The sequence below is a fragment of the Rhinolophus sinicus genome, linkage group LG04, assembly GCF_036562045.2.
Source record: "Rhinolophus sinicus isolate RSC01 linkage group LG04, ASM3656204v1, whole genome shotgun sequence".
Lineage (NCBI taxonomy): Eukaryota > Metazoa > Chordata > Mammalia > Chiroptera > Rhinolophidae > Rhinolophus > Rhinolophus sinicus.
In genome coordinates, this window is record NC_133754.1 from 139,878,713 (window position 1) to 139,905,532 (window position 26,820).

Below are 26,820 nucleotides of genomic sequence, written 5' to 3' on the forward strand. Positions count from 1 at the left end.
TTCCATTTGGAGGATTAGAGATTCAGGAATATAGATCATGCCCCTCATAGACTGTAAATACACAGAGGCAAAAGCGGAAAGAGAGGGGGGTACCCTCAGTTCTTGCTCAACCTGCAGTGGAAAAGCTTTCCTGATTCTTCGTCTAAGTAGGTTGTTCAGGAGTCCCAAGGCACCCATGTTCTCCTCTTATCCTGTTACTCATCACTGTGGTCCCTCCTGATTGCAATGTTTGTTTAATTATCCCTCTCTCTCTCTCTCTAAGCTCCATTAAGGCAAGGTAGTACGTCTAAGTTGTAGACTAAGTTGCCTATAACTGCTGTAGCCAATTACCACAAAATAATTGACACAAAAGAACAGAAATTTATTATCCCACAGTTCTGGATGCCAGAAGTTTGAAATCAAGGAGTGTTGGCTTCAACTTTCCTTGACTTGCACCTGCATCATTTTACTCTCTGCTTCTGAGGCCATATCGTCTCGTCCTCTTTGTGTGTCTGTGTCCCCTCCTCTTCTGTCTCTTATAAGGTGACGTGTCACTGGATTTCAAGCCCATTCAGATAATAGGATGATCTCTTCTTAACATTTAGTTTTTGCCATATAAGGTAAATATGTACAGGTTACAGGCATTAGGACATGGACATAATGTTTTTGTGTGGAGGGGAATCATTCAAATCACTACGTTGACCATTTCACATCCAATGCCTTTTTAGCTCTCCTCTTCTTCTGAGCCCTCATGACCATCACCCTTAACGTTTCGTTCATGGCAATATAGGTTTTGTCTACGTACACCTCCAAATTCTTCCAGCCTCTGCCCATTATCCAGTTCCAAGCCTCTTCCACATTGCTAGGCCTCTATTATAGCAGCAGCCTACTGTGAGTACCAAATTTCTGTCTTAGTCCAAGAAATTAGGATATGGATATATTCTTGGGGGTCGGGGGAAAAGCCACCATTCAACCCACTGCACTGACCATTTCATACTCGGTGATGTGCATGTTGCCTGGGCTATAGTTAGTGATCTATAAACATTTGTTAAGATAAAGAACAAATACATCTGGTCCCCTTTTCTGAGTTTCCTCTTTTGCTTCTATCCAACTTGCCTGACACTACAGGCTGAATGTCTTCTCCCCCATCTATTTCTGTACTTCACCACCAAAAAGGGTGCTCTATGTTCTCTGCTTTAAGCTGATAGTGCTGGGAAGTATCTTAGAGATGATCATGGCAGTGATAGTTCCCAGAATTCTATATTTCACAGAGAAGTATAATTAAAACATGGTTTTAAAAAGAAGGAAGACATTTGTAGGGTTGCCAACATTGCATTTTGCCAAATATCAGGGTTTTTTTTAAAGGTTACTGTCTACTATCATCAGTTCATGAAATAAGTTAATCACAGTAACAGTAAAAATGTAGGAAGGACTGAAGAATAATTAGCCATTTTGTAGACAGTTCTAACTTGGCCCAAAGAAAGCTGTAATGACCTAGCACAGATCTACCTGTCCATGTTCAGAAACCACTGCTTTAGTCCAACTCTTCCATCTTACAGATGGAGAAAACAAGGTTCAAAATGGTGAAATGACCTTTTCGAAGGTCAAAGAGATGAATGGGGACTAGAGCCCAAATACCATAAGGAGTTAATTAAAATTACAATCATAATAACAACAATGTTGCTAATAATAACAACTGGGTAATAGGCACTTGCTATGAGCCATTAGCATAGACAATGCACTGTTATCACTACACAGGGCCTTTATTCCACCAACTACAGTAACGATCACAATACAAGCTAATATTTATTGGTTCCTCACTGGGTGCTAGCCACAGCGCTGTGTTTTACAGTTCACATCTCCTTCAACCTTCACAACAGTCCTATGAGGTTGAAACTATTGTTATACCTATTTCCAGATAAATAGTAGCTTAGGGAGTGTAAGTCTGATGACTCCCTGTGAGTGGCAGAGCTGGAGACAGATTCTAAGCCAGGCTGAATCCCAAGTCCTTTGTTTTAACCATTAAGCTCAACTAGCGTCTTTTTGTGTCTTTGACAACCTTTTCTCCATGGGCTCCTTCCTCTCAGCATTGAAACATATTTAAGCATCTTCTTTGCTCCACTATGAGTGCAAGATTTTCTACTATGGAATCCTGCCTGCAATGGCAATTTCATATTAGAGAAGATAGTTTTGCTGAATAGCTAGAATTTGGGCTTCTAGTTGCTGAATCCATACAATGGAGCAGCAAGAAGCATTAAGAAGAAGTCTTGGGGCTGGCCCGGTGGCGCAGGCAGTTAGAGCTCCATGCTCCTAACTCCGAAGGCTGCCAGTTCGATTCCCACATGGGCCAGTGGGCTCTCAACCACAAGGTTGCTGGTTCAACTCCTCGAGTCCCGCAAGGGATGGTGGGCAGCGCCCCCTGCAACTAAGATTGAACACGGCACCTTGAGCTGAGCTGCCACTGAGCTCCTGGATGGCTCAGTTGGTTGGAGCGCGGGCTCTCAACCACAGGCTGCCAGTTCTGAACGGCACCCTCCACGACTAAGATTGAAAGGACAACAACTTGACTTGGAAAAAAGTCCTGACAGTACACACTGTTCCCCAATAAAGTCCTGTACCCCTTCCCCAATAAAAAAAAAATCTTAAAAAAAAACAAAAAAAGAAGTCTTCACATCTCCTCCTCTGAAACCCATAGTGGCCCCAAGTCCCCCATTGCCACCCCATGACATGTTCCTGGGTCTCTTCTCTTCACCCAGCTCTTTTACTCTGTGCTATGAAGAAATGAATCCAAAATCTGTGTATACATTGAAAAGCTGGTCTGTGCCATGTAATTTCACATATAAGTCTCCTTTATCTTTATTATATAGCTCTGCAAGATGGTTTTTTTAAAACCACATTTTACAGGCATTAACTATAACAAGAACTACGTTGCATTGTGCACCATTATGAGCTAAAACCCAATGAGAGATTTTATTTGAAAGGCAACACGTCCCCGTGGTCAGTGGCTTACAGGTATGAGCACTAGAACTAAGCTGCCGGAGCGGAAATCTTGCCTTTGTTCTTAGCTGCACAACTCTGAGCAAGCTATTCAATCCACGTTGTGCCTTGGTCTTCTTGTCTGTAAATTTGGGGTAATGATGATAATAATAGTACTTACTGAAAAATCATGTTGTGACAATTAAATAAAATAACTTACCTAAAGGACTTAGAATAGCACCAGACCTAGTAAATTTTCAATAAATATGACCTAGGATCATTAGATGAATTATCATGTTTGATCTTTCAACAACTCTTATGACCACTATTAGCCATAATTCCCAAGTAGGGAACAGGTTCAGGGAGGCCGAGTAACTTACGCAAAATCACACAATTAGTAAGTGGGGGAACAGGGATCCTTGTTATTTTCCACTAAGTCACCTGAATCATATTGTTCTTCCATTTTCCCTAAGCCACAGGTACCCTAACATTTTATTGATTCCTCCCTTTGGGTGGTAGTTAAAATAAACACAGAGCTATGGGTACATTTATTATTATTAATAAAAATAATTATTTCAAAATGGAGGTTCAGAGTATAAATGAAATGTATTGAGGATAATTAATATATTAACTAAATGCATTAACTAAAGTCAATATAATCACATTTCAAACCAAACTCTTAAAATTGGGGTATTTTACCATGATACCAAGTTGTCCCCTTTTTCTTTTTCTTTTTCTTTTCAAAGTTTGCTTTATAATGATACACGGCACTTTCTTTTCTTAAAGCAGAGCTAGGGTATTTTAAAAATACAAGCAGATAAGGAATGTTGCACAACACAACTAAGGAAATAGAACTTCATACTAATACCCATAAAATGGCATAGATATTAAAAGTGGAAATCAAATAGAAATTAAAGCAATAACTAAATCCAATGGTTCTAATTCAAATTTCTAAGATTACCCTGCAGAGTTCCAACTACCATTTCCTGACTCCTTATTGCAGTCAAGGAACAGTGCTGTGAGGGCAAATTTTACATTTTCCTATGAGGACCATTTTGTATTTTCATCTACGATGCTGCAGTAACCTGTTGGGCACCATAGATTCTCCACTCCCATTTGTGGTGCAAAGGAAGATGTCTTCACTTTGCACAGTGTTAAAAACTAAGGAAAGGTCTTGAACTCAAAGAATCTAGCCACTCCTGACTCTGGCAAGATGTAAAATGCAGCTATGGAAACCACTATGTGATTGACAGACATTATGTAAATGGCACACACACAGGCTCAGTCAACGAGGGAGGGGTACCAGCATCTCGAAGTGTATGACATGAAAAAAGACCTGTGCCACACATTTATTTACAAAACTGCCTGTTGGGAGAGAAGAGTACCTGCAGGTCTTGAGATAAACTTCTCAAGGACAAAGCAATGTTCTCTTTACCTCTTTGTTCCTTGCACTCAGAGTGCCTCAGCTTGGAATGGGTGCACACAAATGTTTGAAGCTGAAAAGACTCCGGTGCCTGTGGGTGATGGTGCAGAATTCTTAAATTCAGTCCTTCTCTTTGCCAATGATCATGACCTACACAAACTATTTGGTGTCTTTGAATCTCAGTTTTCTCATTTGTAAAATGGATAAAGACTGCTGTGCCCATCTCATAGAAGGATTTTAATGATTAAATGAACTGACATTGTGAAAATTGCTTTGTACATTGCACATTGCATAATAAGAAGTTTGGTTATTTTAATTACTAATTCAGTAATGGGGCTTTAATGTGAAAATTAGATTAATTGCATAATTATCAGTGGATCAAGAGTAGGAATTTCTTAATGGCAGGATTCCTGGATGCAAAACAAATATTGGCATTATACATTTATCTTCAATCCAGTGACAAATGTTTATTTCTGAACTTTTAACAAAAACATCAGAAAGAACTTACTGAATAATTGGGAAGTTATATCTTATAGAAGGTTGCTTGGATTATATTTATTTGATTTTACTTCAGAGAAAGATACTTTTTGATTTAAAATTACACAAATAGATGTTTATTGTATTGTTTATTGAGAATTTAGACCATACAGATAAACAAGAAGATAATAAAAATCAACTGTAATTCCCTTGCCCAGAAATGACTTCATTAATAGTATATTATGTATAGCTTGGTAATTTTTTCTCCCTATGTAACATTATATGTAATAACAATGAATCATGCAATACATACTATTTTGCTTAATAACAATATGTTGGGTACATCTTTCCATGTTAATGTATGCAGATTTGTAATATTATTTTTAACAGAGGCATTGTTTTCTCTTATGAGCATGTGGGATAATTTATTTACTGATGACTCTTTTTAGACATTTATGTCCAATTGGTTTATAATAATGTTGAGCAAAGTTAACATAAATATCTTCATGCTTTTATAATTTTTGCTTAGGATGAGTCTCTCATTGTAAAATTGTTGGACAATAAATTTTAATATAGATTTTATATATAAATATTTGAAGATATAAAGATTTTTAAAGATAGTGACATACTCCCAAATTAAACTACAAAATAGACACCAATTTACACTCCCACTACCATTGCAAGAGGTTGCTAGTTTCTATATATTATCATCTACACATTTGATGATATTAAAAAGAACTTTGTCAATCTTATAGGTAAAAATTATTACCTAATTACTGTTTTAAATAACATTCCTGTGATTACTAGAAAGATTAGACAACTTTTTATATATATTTATGAGACATTTAAATTACTTCTTTGAAAAAATGTTTTTTCATATTTTCTTAATCTTGTTTTCCTATTTTGATGCTCATTTTTCTGAAAAGTAATCTATAGATGTCCGGTAGGTAGCCTTTAAAATAGTGTCAAGTGATTCCTGCTTCCTGTTATTCACACATTTGTGTAATCACTTCCTCCTGAGCCTGGGCTGGAAACAAGTGTCTTGTTTCTAATGAATGGAAGATGGCAAACGTCATGGGATCACTTCAGAGATTAGGTTACAAAGACACTATAGCTCATCTTCTCTTACTTTCTCTCTTTCCCTTTCTCAGTGACCACACTCTGGGGGAGGCAAGTTGCTGTTTTGTGAGTAGCCCTGTCCCATGTCGGGAAAGACCGACATGGCATGGAATTAATGTCCCTACCCAACAGCCAGCAAGATATGAGTCCTGCCAACAGCCATGTGACTGAAGCAGGAAGTGAACAAGAGTCACATGAATGAGCTCAGAAGTCTATTCTTCACCATTCAAGTCTTGAAATGACTGAAGCCTAGGCCCACACCTTGATTGCACCCCTCTGAGAGAGAAGCTACATACAGATTCCTGATTGACAGAACCTATGAAATAATACCTGCTGCTTGAAGACACTAAGTATTAAGATAATTTGTTACACAGAAAAAGCTAACTAATTCAAGAGACTTTACAAAAATATGGCATACTAGATTTTTAGAGATCTCACACCTAAAGATGCTGCATGAAATATTGATGACATATTTCTTAATGTATACATGAGCTGCCAGGAAAATAATGGACTCTCAGAGGCTAGAATGACAAAAGGTGAAAAACCTGTGATTGATAAGCAAGGACTAGAGTCTGTTTTGCCCTGAAGATATTTGCCAGTCCCAGGTGGCTTAGGTCCTGGATTTTAATGGACTGAGAGGATAGTGGCAAAGCCCTGGGACTGAAAATGTGGAAGATTTGATTGGAATCCCGTCACACATATGTCATCAAAAGTGTGACATGCTCACTAGGTGACCTAGAAAAAAATTTACCATGCAGAAAGAGATAGTGGTGATATGGCTCTGGCCTGACCTTAGATAGAAAAGAGAGGAGTGAAAAAGAAAAAAGTCTCCCACTAAAATCTCTAGTCACAAACCCACAAAACACAGAGGTCTGGGGCTTGAATTTGTATTAACTATGTGATACACAAAATCCCAAGCTCAAATTTAGTTTACAGTCTTTCCTGGTTGATAATTGTCCAAAGTGCCTAGCAGAAGCAAATGCAAACTCTTTCTGGAAGAACACACTATACATATGCCTAAAATAATAGATACAAGATTGCAAGGCACAGGAGCTCACAAACTCGCTAAACAAAGGAGGGAATGAAAAACCATGAGCGAGAATCAGGAGAATCAACAGAGTATATTATCAAAGCTACAAAAACTGTAGACAATCAATGATTGAGCATGAAATATAAAATCAGTATATTTTATATGTTTATAGAATTAAATATTTTGTTTCAATGGTGTTGAAAGTATGATGGAAGAACATGAGACTATCAAAACTGACTGTATTTGAAAAAGGACCAAATAGAACTTTTAGAAATGTTAAATACAGCAATTTCTATAAAAACTCAATGGGTGGAATAAGAAGAAGATAGGACACAGCTGAAGAGAAAATATGGACAACAAATATGAAAAACTACAGAGGATTTTTCACATAGAAACACAGATGTGAAATATAGAAGAGAGGTTAAGAGACATGGAAGATAGAATGAAAGAGACCTGCAAACATAATAGTTGCTCCAGGAGGAAAAAACAGAAAGATTGGTGGAGAGCTGATATTAGGAGAGGAAATAAATGAGAATTTTCCAGCAGTGATCAAAGACACTGGTTAGGAAAGTAAAGCAGCATAAATAAAAAGATACCTACACTTAAACATCAAAATAAACTTGCAGAAGGCTAAAGAAAAGTTGAAACCTTTAAAAGTTGAGCAGCCAGAGACAAAAAACCAATTATCAATGATAACACTATAATTAGTCTGACAGCAGATTTCTCAAAAGCCACTGCTTTTGTTTCTTGTTGCTGCTGTAACAAATTCCCACAAATTAATGGCTAAAAAACCCCACACATTTATTTTCTTACAGTTCTGGAGGTCATAAATCCAAAACAAGACTTATAGGGCTAAAATCAAGATGTCAGCTGGGCTGGTTCCCTCTGGAGGCCTCAGAGGACAATCTGTTCCCTGCCCCTTTCCAGCTTCTAAAGGCTGCCAGCTAGTGGCAGCATCACTCCAGTCTCTGCTCCTGTTGTCCCATATCCTACTACTGACTTTGATCCTCCTGCCAATCTATGTCCCTTGTGATTACTTTGGGCTCATTTGAATAGTCCAGAATAATCTCCCCATCTCAAGATTCTTAACTGAATCACATCTGTAGAGTACCTTTTACTATGCACGGTATCATATTTATAGGTTCCAGGGATTAGAATGTGGACATCTTTGGGATGCCATTATTTTACCTACCATAGCAAACTGGAAGAGAAAGACAGTGGCATAATATCTTCAATATGCTGAGACTTGGACTTCTATATCTGGTGAAACCATCTTATGACAAATGAGATGAAATAAAGATATTTTCAGAGCAACTAAAATACGTAGACAGAGTTTGTTCTCTAATTCACTAGAGCAATAATGAAGAGTGAACTTCAGGAGAAGAAAAATGAACTCAGGAAAAAGATCTGAAATACACAAAGACTGATAAGCAAAGAAATCAGTAAGTACATGGGAGAATTTAAACAAAGACTGGCTGAATGAAATAATAACAAATCACAGGGAAATTAGAAAATATCTTTCGACAATTGAAAATGAAAACACAACATTCCATAGTTTATAGAATACAATGAAAGCTATAGAGGAAAATGTATAGCAGTAAATACATTAACAGAGAAAGATCTCAAATCAACAACCTAATATTACACCTTAAAGAACTAGAACAACAAACTAAACCCAAAGCTAGCAGAAGGAAGGAAATAATAAAGATTAGAGCCGAGTTTTTCTTCACAAAGATCAACAAAATTGATACACCTTTAAATTAGGTAACCTAGATGTAATAGCTAAAGTACCTAGAAACATACAACCTACCAACATGAATCACGAAGAAATAGAAAATCTGAACAGATTTATAAGTAGTAAGGAGATTGAATCAGAAATAAAAAACTTCCCAACAAAGAAAAGCCCAGCACCATATGGCTTCACTGGTGAATTCTATCAAACACTTAAAGAAAAATTAACCTCAGTCCTCCTCAAACTCTTCCAAAACACTGAAAAGGAGTCAACTCTTTCAAACTTGTTCAATGAGGCGAGTACTACACTGAAACCAAAGCCAAACAAAGACACTATAAGAAAGCTGCAGATCAATAGCCCTGATGAATATCGATACAAAAATCTTCAATGAAATACCAGCAAACAGAATTCAACAGTATATTAAAATAATTATACAACATTACAAGTAGGATATATTCCTGGAATGCAAGGATAATTCCACATATGAAAATCAAGCAATATAGCACACCATATTCACACAATGATGAAGCAAAGCCACATGATAATTGATGCAGAAAAAAACATTTGACAAAATGCAATACCCTTTCATGCTAAAAACACTTAAGCTAGGAATAGAAGGAAAATATGGTGATGACCATATATTGTATGTAAAAGCACAGCTAATATACTCACTGATGAAAGAAAGACTGCAAGTTTTTCCTCTATGATCTGGAACAAGACGAGGATGTTCACTTTTATTACTTCTGTTCAACATCGTACTGGAAGCCCTCACCAGAACAATTAGCCAAGAAAAAGAAATAAAAGGCATCCAAACTAGATAGATAAATGGTGAAGTATCACTGTCCACAGATAACATGACCTTATATGTAGAAAACGCTAAAGGTTCAATAATAATAATAATAAAAAACCTGTTAGAACTAATAAACAATTTAGCAAAGTTGCAGGATATAAAACCAATACAAAAATTAGATGTATTTATATATACTAGCAATGAGTCATCCAAAAAGAAATGAAAAAACCAATTCCATTGATACTAGTATCACAGAGAATAAAATATTTTGGAATAAACTTAACTGTGGGGTTGAAAAATATATGAAATGTTGAAAGAACTTAGGAAGACAAAGATAAAGGAGAGACATCTGGTGTACATAGACTGGAGGACTCAATATTAAGATGTCAGTACTATCCAAAGCGATCTACAAATTCAGTGCAATCCCTGTCAAAATCACAATAGTGTTTTTTGCAGAAATAGAAAAACCTATCTTAAAATTAATATGGAATCTCGAGGGGCTCCAAATAGTTTAAGCACTTGAAAAAAAAAAAGGAAAAGGAACAAAATTGGAGGTCTCCCATTCCCTGATTTTAAACCTTCTTGCAAATTTATAGTAATCAAAACAGTGTTGCACTGGCATAAAAACAGACCAATAGAATAGAACAAAGAACCCAGAAATAAACCCTTGCATATATGGTCAAATGATTTTAATCAAGGTTGCTAAGACCATTCAATGAGGAAAGGACATTATTTTCAACAAAAGGTGCTATGAAAACTTATATCCAGATGCTAAGGAATGAATTTAGTCCCTTACCTCACACCAAAAATTAACTCAAATGCATCAAAGACCTAAACATAAGAGCAAAGATTACAAAACTCTTGCCAGAAAACATAAAGGAAAAGCTTCATGACATCGGATTTGGCAATGGTTATTTGTATATGAAACAAAAAGCACAGATAATAAAAGAAAAATAAATTGGACTACATCAAAATTAAAAACTTTTCTGCCTCAAAACACAATCATAAAAGTGAAAAGGCCACCTGTGGAATGGGTGAAAACATTTGCAAGTTGTATATCTTATAAAATGTTAATATTCAGACTACATGAAGAATCCTACAACTCAACAACAAAAACAGCTCCATGAAAAAAACCGGGCAAAGGACATCAATAGACATTTTTCCAAAGAAGATATGCAAATGGCCAATAAGCAGATAAAAAGATGCTCAATATAATCAATCACTAAGGGCATGCAAATCAAAACCACAATGAGATATCATCCCACACTAGCTATCCACATTAGGATAGCTACTGCAAACAAAATAAAACAAAAAGTGTTGACAAGGATGTGACAAAATTGGAACCCTTGGATGCTGCTGATGGGAAGGTAAAATGGTGCAGCCATTATATAAAATTGTATGGTTCCTCAAAAAGTTAAAAATAGAATTACTATGTGTTCCAGCCATCCCACTTCTGGGGATATATCCAAACATTGACTCTCAAAAACATATGTTTACACCCACGTTCACAGCAGCATTATTCACAATAGCCAAGAGGTGGAAGCAACTCTAGTATCCATCAGTAGATAAATACAGAAACAAAATGTGGTATATGCATGGAATAGAATATTATTCAGTCTTAAAAAGGGAGGGAATTCTGACATGTGCTACAACATGGATGAACTCTGAGAACATAATGCTAAACAAAATAATCCAGTCGTAAAAAGAAATAAATATTCTATGATTCCAATTAAATGAGGTACTTAAAGTAATCAAATTCATGAAGATGGAAAGTGGAATTGTGGTTGCCAGAGGTTGAGGGAAACAGGGAATGGGGAGTTGTTTAATGTGTATACACTTTCAGTTTCAAAATGAAAAGCGTTCTGGAGATTGGTTGCACAACAATGTGAATGTACTTAACACTACTGAAAGGTACACTTTAAAAATTGGTTAAGGTGATATATTTTATGTGTATTTTACCACAAATAAAAATAAAAATTATATATGTTAGTAATCATAATCAATATGAAAGTATTTGCCTTTCAAAGATTGCCTTTCAAAGACAAAGATTATTAGATTGCAAAAAATTAAATTAAGTTAAAGTTCAATGAAATTAAGTTACAAGCTCTTTAAGAGACGTAACTAAAATGGGAAGCCTCAGTAAGGCTGACTGTAGAAGCATAAGAAAGGACATACTGGATAAATTCCAATGAAAAGAGCTGGGCTAGCTATTTTAATAATATGTCATAGTCTTCAGGATGATAGTGTTTTTAGACTTAAAGAAGGTCACTGATAAAATTAATTTACAGTAAATTTTCAATTTACTAGGAAGTTAAAACATACAAAATTTGTATGTATCCAATAATAGTATCAACATGGTTTCTGATAGAAATTAAAAATAGCTAAGATTAAAAAAAACAAACAAACCACACACATTTAGAAATGTAAAACCACACTAAATAATCCATGGTTTAAAAAAGACAGCATGATGGGAAAAAAATACTTGAAATTGTAATATATCAAAACTTATGAGCTGCAGCTAAATGCCATTTAGAGGAAATTTTATAGCCTTAACTGCTTATATTAAAAAGAAAAAAGTCAAAAATGTAATCAGCAAGGTTCATTAACTTGAAAAGTTAGGGGGAAACAAAAAAACCAAACCTGAAACAACCCAAAGTATATATAGAAGGAATAAAATAACAAATATGAGAGAAAAAATAACAAAATTGAAAATAAAGATATAATAGAAAGAATTTAGAGAAAATCAACAAAGCCAAGAGTTGATTCTTTTCAAAGATTAATGAAACGGGAAAACCCTTTGGCAAGATTGGTCAAAACAAATTTTAAAAAGGTATAAATAAATGAGATTAGAAATAATAAAGTCTCATAAATACAAATGTAGAAAATATTTAAATTAAGAATCTCTTATGAACAATTTTATGCCAATAAGAAAAACAGGTAAAATATACACATTCCTAGAAAAATATAAATTATTAAAACTGACCAGAAGAACCAGAAAACCTTAATGAGTCCATAAACATTAAATTGAATTAGGAGTCAATTCCTTAGTATATTTCCACAAAGAAAACATAATAAGATTTTTTATAAGCAAATTCCATCTGCATTCAAAGAATAGATAGTTAAAATCACATAAAACCTTCTTTAGAAAAATAAAGAAATAGGAAACACCTTCCAACTAATTTAGGGCAGCTAGTAAAACCTTAATACTAAAACCTGAGAAGACCAAGAATGACCAACTTCACTCACAGACATGTGAAAAAATCTGAATAAATATTATCAAAATAGATCCCCAAATGTTACTTATTTAGAATTATTCCACAAAAGCAAAACTATGCACCATTAGAAAATTAATAGGGTTATTTGCCAAATTGACAGATTAAAAGAGAGAAATCACATGATTATCTCAAAAGATGTAAAAGGGGTATTGATAAAATTTTACAATCAAGAAAAGTAGGTCATTTCCTCAAACTAATAAGACCTAAAGTATGCTACAAAACCCAAAGCAGACATCATATCCAATGGTGAAATGTAAAAAATGTTCCATTTAAAGCCTGGAGCAAGATGAGAATTTTCACCATCACCACTAGTATTCAAAATTATACTGCATATCCTAGCCAGATACAGAAACAGAAGTTATAAAGACTGAAAATAAACACAACTCTTATTGTTCATAGATAATATACCTGATTACACAGAAACGCAAAAGTACCTACAGATATTATATTATTAAAATGAATAAGAGCATTTAGGAAGGTAATTAGCTATCAAAAGATACCATCAGAGTGAAAAGACAAGCCACACACTGGTAGAAAATATTTTCAATACATTAACTGACAGATTTTGTGTCAAAATATATGAAGAACTTCTACAAATCAGTAAAAAAGGAACAACTGACCCTATAGCAAATTGGCAAGAAATATGAACAAATATTTCAGAGAATAGGACATATGAAAAGATGTTCAACTACATCTGTAGTAAGAAAACACAAATTAAAACCATAATGTGATACCATTCCATACTCAATAGACTAGCTAACATTTTTATTTTTAATGTATAATATCAAATGTGATGAGGAATAGAGCAACATAACTTTCATTCAGTCTTAGGGTAAATCATAACCTGGTACAAGAATATTGTAAAATAACAGCATTATTTTATAAAGTTGAATGTATGGTTGTCAAATGACTCAGGAATTCCATTACTAGGTATATACCCTAGAAAAATTCTTGTGCACCTGAACAAAGAGATATACACATAAATATTCACAGTAGCATCACATGGAATTGCCAAAAAAAAAAAAAAAAGGACACAAACTATATGCCTATTTACAGAAGAACAGAAAAATTAGGATATATTCATACAATGGGATACTAAAAAAATTTAAATGAATGCATTGTAATAGTTCTACTTACCAACAAAGAAGTCTCAAGAGTATGATGCTAAGTGAGAAAAATAAATCACAAAAGAATACATACAGGGCCGGCCCGGTGGCTCAGGCAGTTGGAGCTCCGTGCTCCTAACTTCGAAGGCTGCCTGTTTGATTCCCACATGGGCCAGTGGGCTCTCAACCACAAGGTTGCCGGTTCAACTACTTGAGTCCCACAAGGGATGGTGGGCTTTGCCCCATGCCCCCTGCAACTAAGATTGAACATGGCAACTTGAGCTGAGCTGCCGCTGAGCTCCCAGATGGCTCAGTTGGTTGGAGCACATCCTCTCAACCACAAGGTTGCCAGTTCGACTCCCACAAGGGATGGTGGGCTGTGCCCCCTGCAACTAGCAACAGCAACTGGACTTGGAGCTGAGCTGCGCCCTCCACAACTAAGACTGAAAGGACAACTTGAAGCTGAACAGCACCCTTCACAACTAAGATTGAAAGGACAACAAATTGACTTGGAAAAAAGTCCTGGAAATACACACTGTTCCCCAATAAAAAATAAAAGTCCTGTTCCCCTTCCCCAATAAAATCTTAAAAAAAGAAAAAGAATACATACAGTATAATCCTATTTATATAATGTTAAAAGATAGAAAAATGAAGCAATATATTATTTAGGGATATTTACATATATAGAAAAACTATAAAGAAAAATGCTGAGTAATAGTGCTCATAGGATCTATTCTTGTTATTTTTTTGACATTTTGCAACCATTATTATGTGCTTGCTATTGTTTCAGATGCATTTTACACAGTATAGAAGTTTCCTGAAGCATTGTTGTCATTTTTGCTGTTGTTTCATAATTAAGAATCAATGAATAGATGTTGATTCTATTCAAATCAACTTTTATCAAAATCCTTTCCCCACCATCTAATCATATATTTTTCTCCTTTGCATTACTAATATGATAGATTATATTATTAGATTTCTTTATGTTGAAAATGTTTTATACTCTTTAGTTAAGGCATCACATTGATATACATTTATTGGTTTAATATACTGATGTATTCTATTTGGTAACATTTAATTTTGGAGTTTTACATCTACAATCATAGGTACAATTGGTATGTTGTTTTGTGTTGTCACTTCTTTGTCTGGCCTTGGTTTCTAGGATATGTTCACATTGAACTGTCAGTTGGGAAGTTGTCTGATTTCCTGTATTTTGGTATTGTTATATAGATAAAAATGTTTATTCTTTGAAGGCTTGAAAACTATATTTTAACATCACCTGGACTTGAAGCCAAAAATATGAAAAGTTCTCTGAAAACTTTTCGTATTTTTTCATGGTTACTGGTCTCTTCAGATTTTTTTTAAACCCTATTTTACATTTTACACCTATACCAATGTCTAGAAGTCAAGGAAAGAACATGGCTTCTTCATCCCCTTCTGCCCCAAGTGGCAGAGAGTAGAAGCATGCTCAGAGGCGGATGGAAGACCAATCGTGGAGGTAACATATTCATGAATGTGTATGTGGTGCGGGTATTGGTGTGTGTGCAGTATGATGGAAGAATTTTCTAGCCTAAAGACCTAGTGTTCTCTGCTCCCTTTAAGTCTGCAGGGAACTCTATGTGTCATTTAAACACTGGGATTGACCTCAGAAGAATTCTCCTGAGCCCCTCCAGACTGAAAACCTCAGGTAATTATGTGTGTCTAGTCCCCCAAACACTAGGGTTCATACTGTGGAAACTGGAACGCTCATGCTGAAGGATTCATAGACTCTTAGCCAAAAGTCTTCATCTTACCAGAGAGAAACCAAGTGCTTACTTTATTCCATACACATACAAATCACTTCATATAAGTCGTTTCATTTAATCTCATAGGATTTATGGAAATATCAGATAAACGAACTGTTTCAGTTCTGAAAAGTACATAAGAATAGAGTTAAAATCACAAAAGAATTCCTGGCATATGGAATTATATTAAAAACCATTCAATGAATAGGATGGACGGCGATGTTTTCTAAACAAAACCTTGAAGTACGAGTGTATTAGGTTCTGCAAAACTTGATAAACTCATACTACAAAGGGAAAAGAGTGCTGCATGTGGTAGGACAGACCCATTCATCATCATCAGAGAGGCCCTTCCTGAAGGTCTGCAGAAATACTTGAGGTGGGATTTCAGATGGATAATGTCCTGCATCAACAAGTAGAAGTAAAGACTGGAGGCAAACTTGCATTGCATGTGGTTATAGGCCGGCAGTGCTCAAACAACACACATCAGAATAACCGGAGGGCATTGTTAAAACACAGATTACTGGGCCCCAGCCTCAGAATTTTTATTCAGTAGGCGTGGGGTGGGACCTAAGAAGTTGCATTTCTAGTAAATTCCCAGATTATGCTGGCCCTGGAGCTACACTTTGAGAACTGCAAACATTGATAATTAGCTTATTCTCAGTACTATTACTTAACTATAGGAGGCGGAGTCAGTGCTTGGTCCTGTCCTTGGCCGTTAGATTAATAGTAACCCAAAGACGGTGGCTTCTAACAGATGAAGATGCTCTATCTCCACATCAGAGTCATTTCAGGAGGAAACCAGTAAGTCCATTTGTGCATTTCAAACTCTTGCTTCTACTACTGCAACCCACAATAAGCCATATACTCTACATTATCATATAATTATAAACACACATGTCACTGAAATAAAAATTTCACACAAAAAAATATTTATGCTTTTTGCCTGTGAGTCACTCTGATCTATCCTATTCAGTTTTTTAAAAACTACTATATAAAATTCACTACATACTTTTCATGACTCATTAAAGGATTGAAAGTGGCAGGTTGAAAAATACTGTTATTAGGGGCTAAAGAAGGATGTGTCCAGGTGGTGCTATGTGAGTGTTAGCCCGATGAAGGGAGGCGGGATTAAGATGGGACTAGTTAATTCATCAAACAGAATGAGGCAAGTCAACCCAGCACATCAGCTGAATTTCTAAATGTACCGAGTTCACAGATTATCTTTCCCTAAACTTGCCAGTTTCATAGACTATCATTTGTTCTAGTCAAATTCCTTCTGAAATGGATTTTGTGGACTATAAAATAATATTTAAAACCCTAAATAATATCAATGAGTATATTTAAGTTCCATTTAAAAGTGTGTATTAATAATACTTAGCCAATTAAAAGCTCTATTTTTGCACTGAGAGCTTCCCAAACTTAGTAGCCTCTAAAATAAATCCCAAACATGTATCGAGCTAGCCTACAGGTATAAATAAGATGGTATATGCCTCCAAATGTGAAATTGTGGGAACCACACATCATCTGGGCACATTTTAGAAATGTTGACAGCAGTTTTTGACTTCACTGAAGGTATGTGGGTGGGTGAGAGCTGACACCAGCTTAATAATCTACAGGTATCTTGTAGTATATAATGAAAATAAGCGGTGTAATTGCCATGGTGAGGAAATTTAATTATCAGGGAAGTCAGTTTTGCTTGTGAAATGACTGGCATAGAAAAATACATAATTTAAGAGGCCAAAGAATATGCAGTGAAATAAACCAAAATACCGTACCTGTAGGAAAACAAGGGCGGGTGGGTTCCCTTCAGCTACTGCTGAGTGAGCAATCTATCGATTTACGTGTCGGATGCAGCTTTTATTGAGTTTCATTCCCAACATAATTGTGGTTTGCAAAGTAGAAAGTGTCTTTCGCTTAACAAATCTGGTAGAGATGAAAAGATAGACAGGGAGAAAGGCCAGAACATGCAGGCCATTTCAAAATGCTAATTTCTAAAGAGAAGATGGGGAGTGTCAGCTACTTGCGGTGTTCTCTTTGCCAAGCTAGGTGGAGTCTAACTGCTCATAGCCTCCTTCTCCTACCCCACACCTCCTGTGAGAAAAGCTGCCATGCTCCACTGAAGAGCCAGAATGAGTGTCAGAAAGGGTCCAAGCAACCCTCAAAGACCCACTTGAATCCGACTTCTTGGTCTGATTTCCTTATAGTAGCCAGTATAGTTCTAGAAGCCCTTGACCCTGGGTAAGCGCGGGTAGGGCTGTTTTCCATAGTGAGAAGAAGAAAACATGAGGAGGGACAGAGAGGTAAAGCCAAGGGTCAGAAATGAAATAGCAGCACCGTTTGTCAGATCCTGGAGCAAAGTACAAAGATCCTTACAGGGGCTGGGGAAATGCGTCAGAACGCAAGGAGGTCAGGAACAGATCTGAAAATCTGGAGATGGGCAAAAGGTGACCAAGGCATAGCTGATGAATGTGACAAGGGTTCTGGGTGTTCATATTGTGGGCTGGATGCATGGCACGGGTTTATAGCTGCTTCAGACTCAGAGCTGGGCCTGACAATGCTACAGCGGAGTCCTCATAACTGATTTGCTAGACTGAGACAGCAGGAGTGGTAGTGAGGAAATGAAACTGAAACCTCTCTAAACCAGGTTCATGGGGTACTTTCAATCGTCAGCCATCATTTTATCATCTTACAAGAGAACTTCTCACACTTAAATGTGCACATGAGTCACCCGGGCATCTTGTTCAAATGCAGATTCTGATCTGGTAGGTCTGGGATGGGGCCTGAGATCCTGTTATTCTTTCAAGTTCCTGGGAGGTACGGATGCTGCTGGTCTGAGGACAGCACTTTGAATATAGTCGAAGTTTATTGTAATTGTTGAAGTTTTGCAGTCCTTTCAGGTACCTGGCATTGCCCAACGCTTAGATACCAACGTTACAGGTTCTATTCCCTCAAGGTTTCTTTTCAGAAGTTAGAAGCAGAGTAATTTCTTAACTATGTCTGTAACTATACTCCCTGTCACACAAGTACACACACAATGTATTTTATTTCACCGCAGTTAAATAAAGAACAGAATTCAAAATTGGATTTAGACATCCTGGTCTCCTTTAGAGGGATTTGGTTACCAAATACCAAAGGCCTGGCTTGAAAGGATAGGGATCGAGATAGAGTAGAGCAGAAGATGGAAGAGGAGGAGAGGAAAGGATTAACATTTATTTAGGGTCCACCACGGCACAAATACTGTGCCAGGCAGGGCACACCATGGCGAAACCTTGCTGAACCCCTACATTCCAAGCACTAGAATGAATATTTTTCATACATTACTTCATTTAATCCTTACAACAAACCTATGTGTTGATATTTAGTAAACTCACCATTTTACAAAAGAGAAATCTTAGAGAGTTTAAACAGTTGCCTAAGGTGGCAGGGATTCAAAATAGGGAAGATGTGATCCTTCCCAGGGAATAACAATCCAGGGAAGTGTACATTGTTAGTCCCAGTTTTTAAAGATGAGGAAACAATTTGTAGTTAATAAAACATGCCCTAACCAAGTGGTTGCTACCCTTGCTGCAAATAGGAAGGACTTTTAAAACTAATCTTTCCTCCACCTGAGCTCCACCATCAACCAGTTAAGTCCAATCCCTGGAGGTGTGGCCTATGCATTGGCATTTTCTAAAAGTTCCTCAGGTGACTTTAATGTGCAGCCATTGTCAAGAACCATTGCTCTATCTATACTATATTCCATATGAAGTCCTAGAGAATGCTGAATTATACATATACATATATTTAATTTTTTTAAACATGAGTCCTCCATCAGAACATACTGTACAATAGGAACATAAGGCAGGTAAACTCTCTTCATCATTAGGAATTGAAGATTACTTACCTGTATAATGCGGTATGTTGCACTTTACCACCAGGGCTCAAGAAGACAGCTCTGTTTCTATGAGGGCTGGCAACCATGGCGGAAGGAGTCAGGTATTGAACTCTGAAAAGAACAAAGAATACAGCTTGAAACAGATGGCAAGGCAGAGAGTTTGATGACCTCTGTTCATGTATCACTTTGTGCTGCTGTCTCTATTGCAGGAGGACATAGTGAACCCAGTTTTAAAAGTCAGGTCTTCTCAAGTTCAAAGGTGTACTACGTTTCTCAGCACTTCTTCTCGAGGAGTAAGAAGGCTTTGCTAATACCAAAATTGTTAAAAGCAAATTCATTCTCTTTCTGGACTTTAATTAAGATGTTAGGGTACTACTTCAAGATTTGTGATTGGTTTTCTCCTGGACTCCCACCATTGTGTCCCAATGTTTGACAGGAAAACTATGACTTCTATTGACAAGTGGATGTGAACAACACTTGTCCAAGAAACTGCTTTCACATGGAAATTTGCTGGAGTGAGTGAGTGTGTGGTGTGAAGGTCCGTATGCATCTGTGTGAAGGTGGGGAGGGGTGGATTATAAAAAACAGTCTGTCGGGGAAATGTTAAAGGCCAAAGAATTTGATGCATCCAAATCAACAGACTCATTGGTGATTTAACAGACACAACCAGTTGACCTGTTAGTGGGCCATTCCACCATTTTCTCTATGGAGGAATGTCCACAGGTTGAGAGGTGAATTGGAAGAAAGGGTTTTTTGGTTTTTTGGTTTTTAATACATTTTGAATTCAAGAAATTAGTACAAACACCCTATTTGCTTTACAAAACACTTGTGCTATAAAGGAGAACAAAATAGTTATACTACCAATAACTGTATGTGTACGTATACATGTATTTTTTCATAAATTGCTTCATCATGAGGTTAAATGAGCCATTGATATAATACTAGGAGTAGGATGGCATATCTATCGGACATATCTACTCTTTGTCCTAACCATGAACCCTCAGCCATCTATTAGAACCCAAGACAGTAGAGCTGGTTACTTCTGTTTAGATATCCATATCCTTTTTTTTTCCACAAGAAGCAAATGGAGGTTTGTTTCCTCACACTTAGGCTCCTCTCAGACTTAAGTGTGAATCCCCTAGGAACCAAGACTGCTACCCTGTATCCCCGAAAATAAGACCTAGCCAGAAAATCAGCTCTAATGCGTCTTTTGGAGCAAACATTAATATAAGACAGAGTCTTGTATTATATAAGACCCGGTCTTATATGATAGTAAAATAAGACCGTGTCTTATGTTAATGTTTGCTCCAAAAGATGCATTAGAGCTGATTGTCCAGCTAGGTCTTATTTTCAGGGAAACACGGTAGTACTGATATATTGTTGTACAGCTTATGCCTCAATTTATATTCCTAGATTCCAAGTTATTTAACTTCGCATGTTGTCTCAACTATCTGGTTAGTTCTTGTGTCAGTGGAGAACTGAGGAAAAGCGTCTCTAATAAGTTCTGCACCTCTCGCCTCCAGAAACACTAGTTTTCTAGAACAACTGGGCAAAAGAGAGAGTGCTGAATTTTTACATGCTTTGTCTTAAGCAGTATATCTTAAGCAACAGTTTTCCACCTCTTAGCACTTCGATCTTCTGGGCCTCAGTTTTCTTTTCTGAAAAATGAGAGAATTCTTTTATTCAGCAACTATTTCTTAAGTACTTATCACATATGAGGTGCTGTTCTAGGAGATGCCAGAGTGAAGAAGAAGACTCCCTGCCTTCATGGAGCTTGTATTCTAGTGGGGAAGACAGACAATAAATAAACAAAGACTTGTAGAATACGATATCAGACTGTCATAATGTTAAGAAGAAAAATACAGTGGTGTAAAGTGGACAGAGGATGATGGGGATGGAGTTTGAAATTTTAGACTGGGGGCCAGGAATGGCTTCTCTGAGAGGGTGACACTACAGCAGAGACCTGAAGAAGTGAAGGAGAGGGGATATGCTTACCCGGGGGAAATGTGGTCCAGGCAGGAGGAGACGCAGGTGCAAAGACTGAAGGCAGAAAATGCTTGGTGTGATTGAGGACAGCAGGGAGGCAGTCAGCTATGGGAGAGTGGTCAGAGAAGGAATCATGGGAGAAGGAATAGGGCCACATTGTTTTGAGCTTCATGGCTATGGGAAGAACTTGGGTTTTTATTCACTATGTGATGAGGCGTCACTCGAGAATTTTGTGCAGGTGAATGTAATGATCTGATTTATATTTTGAAATGATTTCCCTGGCTGCTCTGAGGTAACTGAAGGAGACAGGAGTACAAATAAAGGAAACAGGATGCTATTGCAAGAAAACACAGAGATGAGGGTACAAGCTGTGCAGATGGTGAGAAATGATGGGATAGATTTTGAAGACAGAACAGATTCAGGACTTGCTGAGGGAGGAGATGTGAAGTATAAGATGGAGAAAAGGCAAACATATGGGTTCAGAGTGGATGGCTGAATCAAAATTCACTATCGGACATGGTAGACTTGAGATGTGTAGTACATTTTCAAGTAGACAAACTTCATAGGCAGCTGGATAGAGAAATTTGGGGGTTCAGAGGCAGTCAGGGCTGGTAAGAAATGCTTATGAGTTGTCAGCATGTCGACGGTATTTAAAGTCAAGGAACTAGATGGGACACCAAAGGAATGAGTAGGAAAAAAGAGAGCCAAAGACTGAACCCAAGGGCCCTCCAGTATTTGGGAGCTTGGATCATGAGGGGTGTCCAGCAGAGAAAACAGGGACAGTGTGACCATTAAACCAGGAAAGAAAGGAGGGAAATCTGGAGGGCGGTAGAACAGTTTTCAGAGTTTCTTTTTAGAGCAGAATAAATCTTTCAAAAATTATTTCTAAATCTGTCTTACAAAGAAGCCAACGAGGAAAACATATTAAATTGTACTGTTTAAGGAATGTGTGTTGAGGGTGGAATTCTACCCACTGGTAGAGAACCCTTTCTGAAGCCATAGCTTTTTGAAGTCCAATTGCCCATCACTGGGATAGTTCGATATTCCTAACTAAAGCTTCATGTTAATCCATTTCCACATTCCCAGGACCCAGCTGGGAGCAGGAGATTGAGAAATTATACTTTGGTAAACTCACATAGTGAGCAGAAGAAAGAAAGTAGGATTGGTGGGTGCAATGGACTCAATATGTTTCCCCCAAATTCATATGTTGAAACACAAGCCCCTAAGTAATTATGTTTGGAGTTGGGGACTTTGGGAGGTAATTCGGTCACAGGGTGGAGCCCTTCTTTTGAGATTGGTATCCTTCTAAGAAGAGACAGGAGAGCACTTGCTTCCTCTCTCTATAACATATGAGGACATGACTAGGAAGAAGAGGTTCCTTGCCAGGAACCAAATCGGACAGCACCTTGACCCCAAACTTTCCAGCCTCCAGAACTGTGAAAAATAAATTTCTGATATTTAAGCCACTTGGTGTGTGGTATCTTGTTAGAGCAGCACACACTGACTGAGAGAGCAGGGAATGGAAACACCATTTCTAGTCCAGCCAGGGGCCTGTCTGCAGCAGCACACACCACAAGAGTGTGGAGTGGGAGAAGTGTATATAGCAAATGCCTGCCTGGCTCTTCTGAGCTTTTCTGAACAAGTCCTGCATGATGGAGTTGGGCCAAAGTGCTGCTATGGGGGGTAAACACATTTTCTCCAAAAGCTGGGCACTTTCTCTTCCTTTCATGCTTCCCCATGCTTTCACAGTCCCCAGGTACCAAACCTGGTGAAAGGAGGGAGCTATCAGACTAACAGCATGAAAAATAGATGTAACAATGAACTAGAATGAAGCATCCTACTACCCTGTACCAAAAATATATGCTTTGTGATTCTTCTTGACCTTGGATGTTGATCTTGGGAGACTGCAGGGACTTATTTGCTATGAAAGTACATGGACCTCACTCTCAGACCCAGAGCATAGGGAATAATTACTTTTCGGACTCACCTCTATAAATGTTCAGAAAAACTGGGAAATTGAGGTTGGTTTTTACCAAGCAATTCATTTTCCTTCTTTTAAAACTATTAGTTCTCAGTGAAATTTCAATTTAAACAGCTGCATGGTGAAGGGCCTAAGCTATAGTTCTTCCTTCTGTTAATTCCCCCCTTATGTCAATGGGTATCTTCTTAGAGATAGTCGCACATTTTTTTTAAAAAAATTACTCATTTAGTAGATATTTACTGGGCACTTATTAGGAATCAGGAACCGAGCCAGACACTAGTGCACAGTAGGAACCAAGACAAACAAAAGTCTCTGCACTCATGGAACTTAACATTTTGCAGAATTAGGCATGTAAGGGGGAAAATGCAAATGCAATTACACAGAGTTCCCAACTGTGATTCGTATAAATAAGGTAATAAAGCTAATATGATAGAGAGTGCCTGAGCAGGACATTTTAAATAGAATGATCAGGGATGTACCCTCAGAAACAGTGACATTTGAACTGATGGATAAGCCTGAGGCAGCCCTACAATGACCTGGAGAAGGGTCCAGGCAGAAGGAAGAGTGTAAAAGGCACAGAGAGGAAGGCAGCCTGATATATCCAGGGAACAGGAAGGAAGCCATTGTGGCTGAAACCTACTGAAAGCAAGAAAGATAAAGTGAACAAAGATACAGGCTAACAAAGGACAGATATTATAAGATCATATACAATATAGAAAGAAGTTCTGATTTTATTCTAAGGGGAATGGAAATTGAATGCTTTTAAGCAGGACTTCATCTAGTTTACATTAAAAATATATATATATTTTTTGAAGTAAGTGTAGATTCCCAGGCACTTCTAAGAAATAAAACAGATAGATCCCATATACCCTTCACCCAGTTTCCCCCAATGGCACTATCTTACAAAATTATAGTATACGATCCCCACCAGGATATTGACATAGATATAAATCATCAATCTTATTCAGATTTCCCAAGTTTTTTGTACGTGTGTATGTGTGTGTTTAACAAATTTTATTTTATTTTTAGAGTAGTTTTAGGTTTAAAAAAAATTGGGCAGAAAGTATAGAAAGTTTCCTTGTGCCCCCTCCCTTCCTCGCCATCCCCACTATGAAGATCACGCAAAAGAGCTGTAAATTTGTTACAATCCATGAACCTACATTGACACATCATTATTACCTGAAGTCCACAGTTTACATTAGAATTCATTCCTGGTCTTTTACATTCTATAGGTTATGACATATAATGACGTGTATCCACGTTTGTGGTATGATACAGAATAGTTTCACTGCTCTAAAACCCTCTGTGCTCCACCGATGTATCCCCCTTCCCAAACCCCTGGCAACCATTAATGTTTTTACTATCTCCATAGTTTTGCCTTTCCCAGGATTTCATATAGTTGGAATCATACAGTATGTAGCATTTTCAGATTAGCTTCTTTCATTTAGGCTCCTTCATGACTTTTTATGGCTTGATAGCTCATTTCTTTTTAGCACTGAATAATAATCCATTTTCTGCATGAACTACCATTTATTTATTTATTCACCTGCTGAAGGACAACTTGGTTGCCTCCAAGTTTTGGCAATTGTAAATAAAGCTGCTATCTATTATACGTCCGTGTGCTGGTTTTTGTGTGGACATAGTTTTCATCTCCTTTGGGTAATAGTAAGGAACATGATTGCTGGATAAGAGTAATTTTAGTTTTGTAAGAAACTGCCAAATGTCTTCCAAAGTAGTTGTACCATTGTATTCCCACCAGCAGTTAATGAGAGTTCCTGTTGCCTCACATCCTTGCCAGCATTTGGTGTAGTCAGCGTTCCAGATTTTGGCCATTCTAATAGATGTGTAGTGGTATTTCATTGTTTTAATTTGTATTTCCCTGATAACATATGACGGGAGCATCTTTTGATATGCTTATTTTTCATCTACATATCTTTTTTGGTGAGGTATCTGTTAAGATCTTGGGCCATTTTTAATCCAGTTGATTGTTTTCTTATTGTTGAGTTCTAATTTTTTGTATACTTTGGACAACAGTCCTTCATCAGTTGTGTCTTTTGCAAATATTTTCTCTCAGTCTGTGGCTCATCTTCACATTCTCTTGATACTATATTTTGCAGAAGTTTTTAATTTTAATAAAGTCCAGCTTATCAATTATTTTTTTCATGAATTTTGCCTTTGGTGTTGTATCTAGGAAGTCATAACTATACCCAAGGTCATTTAAGTTTTCTCTTAAGTTGTCTTCTAGGAGTTTTATAATTTTACATTTTTATATTTATATCTGTGACCCATTATGAGTTAATTTATGGGGAAGGATATAAGATCTGTATCTAGATTCATTTTTTTTTTTTTGCATGTGGATGTCCAGTTGTTCTAGCACCATTTGTTAAAAAGAATATCTTTGCTTCATTGTTTGTCTTTGTTCCTTTGTCAAAGACCAGTTGACTGTATTTATGTGGGTCTCCTTATGGACTCTCTATTCTGTCCCATTGATCTGTTTGTCTTTTGTGTGTGTGTGTGTGTGTGCCAATACCACATTGTCCTGACTATTATAGCTTTATGATAACTCTTAAAGTTGGGTAGTGTCAGTCCTTCAAATTTGTTATTCTCCTTCAATATTGTCTTGCTATTCTGGGCCTTTTGCCTTTCTGTATAAACTTTAGAATCAGTTTATCAATAGTCACAAAATAACTTGCGGAGATTTTGATTGGAAGAGAGACCAGTAGAAATGTTATTGAGGTTATCGCACCAGTTTGAGATGATTACGCTAAGTGTTGCCATTGGTGCAGGTGTCCAAGGAAGTACATGCCCTTCTCTCTGGGTGAAATATTATTTCTTACCCTTTTCACTGGAACTCCTTCTCATACTTCATTTTGTCACTTTTGTCTAGAAGCCTGTGAGCCTTAAGACTGGATTTCTGATTTGCTCCGGTGATTGTCCACATAACCCTAACTGCTCTCCTTACAGAACTAACCACACGCATTTGTAATTGCTTGTTTACTTGCCTGTTCCTCCCATTACACTGTAAACTCCTTGGGAGCAGGAACCATACAATACTCCTTTCTGTATACTCAACCCCTCATAGAGTATCTGAGACTATTAAACCCTCAGAAATTACTGACTGAATAAACAAATTTTATGAGATATACGTGAGAGATCTTACAAGGGCAAATTGTCTTCCAAAACACAGTTTATTCCCATAGACGTTATCAAAGTGTATTAATACCAGTATGTGACAAATTAAAATTTAATAATTTAAAACTCGATTTTCGATTTAAGTTTGCTTTCAGC

At 37.0% G+C, this 26,820-nt stretch overlaps 1 long non-coding RNA gene across 1 annotated transcript in view; it reads right to left on the bottom strand.

Moving 5' to 3' along the window:
- Positions 1–26,820, bottom strand: part of LOC141571343 (uncharacterized) — a 361,216-nt gene that overhangs the window by 116,782 nt on the left and 217,614 nt on the right. The window contains exon 4 of the long non-coding RNA XR_012496105.1: positions 19,575–19,676. This is a non-coding gene — a long non-coding RNA (uncharacterized LOC141571343). The remainder of the gene's footprint in view (positions 1–19,574; positions 19,677–26,820) is intronic.